The following is a 6,027-nucleotide window of genomic DNA, read 5'->3' on the forward strand; positions in this document are numbered from 1 at the left end:
CCTCATCATGTTTGAACATAAAACGTGCATATTTTGCGAGACAGATTTCATCTCAATTAAAAAAATATTTTAAAATATAGGTTATTTTTAAGCAATCAGTGTAATAATGCCTTTTTTATTGGTGTGTTATTTGATTGTCTTGTGTTTATAGAGAGTTTAGAATAAATGTACGTGTGATATTATTCAAAGAACACACAGGTGGAAAGGAATCAATGCTTCGATTTTGTTTGGCATTGTGTAATAAAACCACATAATTCCACATTGAAAAAATATGTGTCTGCATTTCCTGTAGCCTGGCTACCTCACATGGCGGTCTGATTTAATCTTGCTACCTCCCAGGACGGACTGATTTAGTCTGGCTACCCCCAGGGCGGTCTGAGTATACATGCATATAAGTTATATAATTAATGTCCAGTTTTAGTGGGAATATGTATGTCAGGTTACATTGCATTAAGTATATTATGAAAGTGCATTTAAAATCGGTTACTCGTCATATCTTTTTGATTTAAATAACACGCCGGTAGTCATTATTTAAAAAAAAAAATATTTCTTAATAAATCAATGCGCTTTAAGAGTTGAAATTTTTTCAGCCTGTTACGCTTTGTCAGTACAGTCATGTATTTGCTAAACAAACAAACATAAACATCTAAAGATAGAATATGCATGCTAATTTCTTCTTTTACCTTAAGAATTTTAGTCTGATACCCAATTAGGCCAGAGTCTTTTTTATTTTTCGTTTTACGGGAGCGCCGTACCTAAATATTGCAAAACCCAAATAAAAAAAAGATTAAAATTCTTAGCTTTATTTTTATTTTTCCGTCGCCCGTTTCTTATATCTCGGATAGAAAATAACTTTAGTGTTTTTGAACCTATCGCTTATTTCACAACAACAACAAAAATACGCGCACAATTTTCAAGATGGCGGAAGCGTGTAAGGCATTCGGAGCTCCTCGGTCGTTTTTATCGAAAGCAACCTCGGATGTATGCCGGTACATCAGTTGAAGTAGCCCGTACATTTTTTAATTATATCATTAATTAAATGTAGTGCTTTAGCTTATATTTATTGATCTTAGTTTAAATTGATTGCCAGTGATGTGTATTATTGCAAACATATTTAAAATTCCCAAGAGTAAAGTAAAATGGTTTAATTGCTAAAATAAATTACTTTATTACCTTAAATTTTTGTTCCAAAAACATGAGCGAGTCCCTTTTAGATGACACCATCGACATCTTAAAGCTCCCTTAGTGCATTTTAAATATGGTGATTTTGGAAAATAAACTATAAAATATTTACACAAGACATTTTTTTTTCAACACATAGTACGTATTAAAGTGATACTCGTATTTAAAATCAATACATACACATGTATAAGAAACATTAATCAGGAGTGATAAGCCTCCAACTACTTAATAAATAATGCATTTATGGAAAATGTTAATTTCTGATAACATAATTATAACTGTGTATGAACGGAGTGTCACGTTAGACATACCACTCTTGTGATTTTGATAAATTAAGTGTTAGGTGAGACATACAACTCTAGTGATGTTGATGAACGTATTGTATGGTTAGACATACCGCTCTAGTGATGTGTATGAAGGTAGTGTCACGTTAAACATCCCGCTCTAGTGATGTGTATGAACGTAAGGTCACGTTAGACATAACGCTCTAGTAATGTTAATGAACGTAGTGTGAGGTAATACATACCGCTCTAGTGATGTGTATGAACGTAAGGTCACGTTAGACATCCCGCTCTAGTAATGTTAATGAATGTAGGGTCACGTTAGACATCCCGCTCTAGTGATGTGCATGGACGTAAGGTCACGTTAGACATACCACTCTAGTGATGTGTGTGAACGAAGTGTCACATAAGACATCCCGCTCTAGTGATATGTATGGACGTAAGGTCCGTTAGACATACCACTCTAGTGATGTGTATGAACGTAGTGTCACGTAAGACATCCCGCTCTAGTGATGTGTATGGACGTAAGGTCACGTTAGCCATACAGCTCTAGTGATGTGTGTGAACGTAGGGTCACGTTAGACATCCCGCTCTAGTGATGTGTATGGACGTTAGGTCATGTTTGACATCCCGCTCTAGTGATGTGTATAAGGTAGTGTCACGTTAGACATCCCGCTCTAGTGATGTGTATGAAGGTAGGGTCACGTTAGACATCCCGCTCTAGTGATGTGTATGAAGGTAGTGTCACGTTAGAAATCCCGCTCTAGTGATGTGTTTGATCGTAGGGTTACGTTAGACATACCGCTCCTGTGATTTTGATGAACTAAGTGTCAGGTGAGACGTACAACTGTAGTGATGTTGATGAACGTATTGTATGGTTAGACATACCGCTCTAGTGATGTGTATGAAGGTAGTGTCATGTTAGACATCCCGCTCTAGTGATGTGTATAAAAGTAAGGTCACGTTAGACATAACGCTCCAGTAATGTTAATGAACGTAGTGTGAGGTTATACATACCGCTCTAGTGATGTGTATGAACGTAAGGGCACGTTAGACATTACGCTCTAGTAATGTTGATGAATGAAGGGTCACGTTAGACATCCCGCTCTAGTGATGTGTATGGACGTAAGGTCACGTTAGACATACCACTCTAGTGATGTGTGTGAACGTAGTGTCACGTTAGACATCCCGCTCTAGTGATGTGTATGGACGTAAGGTCACGTTAGACATACCACTCTTGTGATGTGTGTGAACGTAGTGTCACGTTAGATATCCCGCTCTAGTGATGTGTATGAAGGTAGGTTCACGTTAGCCATACCGCTCTAGTAATGTGTATGAAGGTAGGTTTACGTTAGACATACCGCTCTAGTGATGTGTATGAAGGTAGGTTTACGTTAGACATACCGCTCTAGTGATGTGTATGAACGTAAGGTCACGTTAGACATAACGCTCTAGTAATGTTGATAAAGGAAGTGTCAGGTTAGACATACCGTTATAGTGATGTGTATGAACGTAGTGTCACGTTAGACATCCCGATTTAGTGACGTGTATGAACGTAGTGTGAGGTTAGACATACAGCTCTAGTGATGAGAATGAACGTAGTTTCAAGTAAGACATACCACTGTAGTTAGGTTGACGAACATAGTGTAACATTAGACCGTTCAATTAATGTGTATGAGCGTAGTGTCAGGTTATACATACCGCTCTAGAAATGTTGAACAACGTAGTCTCATGTTAGACATATTTATCTAGTTACGTGTATGAACTTAGTGTCACGTTAGACATACCATTCAAGTAATGTTGATGAACGTAGTGTATAGTGAGACATACCACTCAAGTAATGTTGATGAACGTAGTGTAAAGTGAAACATACCCCTCTAGTTATGTGTGTGAACGCAGTTACAAGTGAGATATACCACTGTAATCATGTGAATGAACGTAGTGTCACGTGAGACACACGGCTCTAGTGATGCGTATGAACGTAGTGTCACGTTATACATACCGAGCTAGTTATGTTCATGAACGTAGTGTCACTTTAGCCATGTTTATTGACGTAGTGTCACGTTAGACATATCGCTCTAGTCATGTTGATGAACGTAAAATAACGTTAGACATAACACTCTAGTAATGTTGATGAACGTAGTGTCACGTTAGACATACCGATTAGGAATGTTGATGAAAGTTGTTTCATGATAGACATACCGCTCTAATTATGTTGATGAACGTAGTGTCACGTTAAACATAATGCTTTAATAATGTTGATGAACGAAGAGTCACGATAGACTTAACGCTCTAGAGATTTGTATAAACGTAGTGTCACGTTAGACATACTGCTCTAGTTATGTTGAAGAATGCAGTGTTACGTTAAACATACCGCTCTTGTAATTTTGAAGAACGTAGTGTCAGGTGAGACATACACCTCTAGTGATGTTGATTAACGTAGTGTCACGTTAGACATACCACTGTAGTAATGTTGATGAACGTAGTGTCAGGCTAGACATACCACTCTTGAAATGTTGAAGAACGTAGTGTCATGTTAGACATACCGCTCTAGTTATGTTGAAGAATGCATTGTTATGTTAGACATACCGCTCTAGTATTGTTGATGAACGTAGAGTCGGGTTAAAAATAATGTTCTAGTGATGGATTTGAAAGAAGTGTCAGGTTAGACATACCGCTCTAGTAATTAGTATGAACGTAGTTTTGTGTTAGACACACCGTTATATTGATGTGTAGGAACGTTGTGTCACGTTAGACATACCGCTCTTGTGATGTTTATAAACGTAGTGTCACGTTAGACATATCGAACTAGCGATGTGTAAGAACATAGTGTCACGTTAGACATACCGCTCTCATTATGTTCACGAAGGTAGCGTCAGGTTAGACATACCGCTCTTATTATGTGTATGAAGGTAGTGTCACGTTAGACATACCGCTCTCATTATGTGTATGAAGGTAGTGTCACGTTAGACATACCGCTCTAGTGATGTTTATGAACGTAGTGTCACGTTAGACATAACGCTCTAGTAATGTTGATGAACGTAGTGTCACGTTAGACATACCGCTATAGAGATGTGTAAGAACGTAGTGTTGGGTGAGACATACCGCTCCAGTGATGTTTATTAAAGTAGTTTCACATTAGACATACCGCTCTAATAATGTTGATAAACGTAGTTTCACGTTAGACATACCGCTATAGTGATGTGTATGAACGTAGTTTCCGGTTTTTCATAACGCTCTAGTAATTTTGATGAACGTAGTGTCACGTTAGACATACCGCTATAGAGATGTGTAAGAACGTAGTGTTGGGTGAGACATACCGCTCCAGTGATGTTTATTAAAGTAGTTTCACGTTAGACATACCGCTCTAATAATGTTGATAAACGTAGTTTCACGTTAGACATACCGCTATAGTGATGTGTATGAACGTAGTTTCAGGTTTTACATTCCGCTCTTGTGATGTGTATGAACCTAGTGTCACGCGAGACATACCGCTCCAATAATGTGTATGAACGTAGTGTCACGTTAAATATACCGCTCTAGTGATGTGTAAGAACGTAGTGTCAAGTGAGACATACTGCTCTAATAATGTGTATGAACGTAGTGTAACGTTAAATATACCACTATAGTGATGTGTATGCACGTAGTGTCACGTGAGACATACTGCACTAATAATGTGTATAAACGTAGTGTCACTTGAGACATACCGCTCTAGTGATGTGTAAGAACGTAGTGTCACGTGAGACATACCGCTCTATTAATGTGTATGAACGTAGTGTCACATTAAATATATACCGCTCCAGTGATGTGTAAGAACGTAGTGTCACGTGAGACATACCGCTCTAATAATGTGTATGAACGTAGTGTCACGTAAAATCTATACCGCTCCAGTGACGTGTACGAACGTAGTGTCAAGTGAGACATACTGCTCTAAAATTGTGTATGAACGTAGTGTCACGTTAAATATACCGCTCTATTGATGTGTATGAACGTAGTGTCACATTAATTATACCGTTCAAATAATGTGTATGAACGTAGCGTCACATCCATTATACCGTTCTAATAATATGTATGAACGTAGTGTCACATTAATTATACCGTTCTAATAATGTGTATGAACGTAGTGTCACATTAATAATACCGTTCTAATAATGTGTATGAACGTAGTGTCACGTTAGACATACCGCTCTAATAATGTGTATGAACGTAGTGTCACGTTAGACATACCGCTCTAGTGATGTGTGTGAACGTAGTTGGAATCCTTCGCTTGACATGTTTCTGAGAATAATGTCCAGTAAGACCTTTTGCTCTTGTAGTTTGGTCATAACCTCTTAAACAAATAATTATTATTAGACGCCACTTCAGAAAACAGCAGATTTCCAGTAATCTTTTTTCCGAAGGTAAGATGTTTTTGAATGTTGTATACTTACATGATATTCTTTTACACTGCAAAGTCTTTCCTTTAAATAATTATATTCCTAAATGTTACGTCAATACAGTTCTATCCAACCGACGATTTTCAAACAAATTATCAACTCTTTAATATTTCTGTATTTATTGTTCA

This window comes from Mya arenaria, chromosome 10, assembly GCF_026914265.1.
Source record: "Mya arenaria isolate MELC-2E11 chromosome 10, ASM2691426v1".
NCBI classification, from domain to species: Eukaryota; Metazoa; Mollusca; class Bivalvia; order Myida; family Myidae; genus Mya; species Mya arenaria.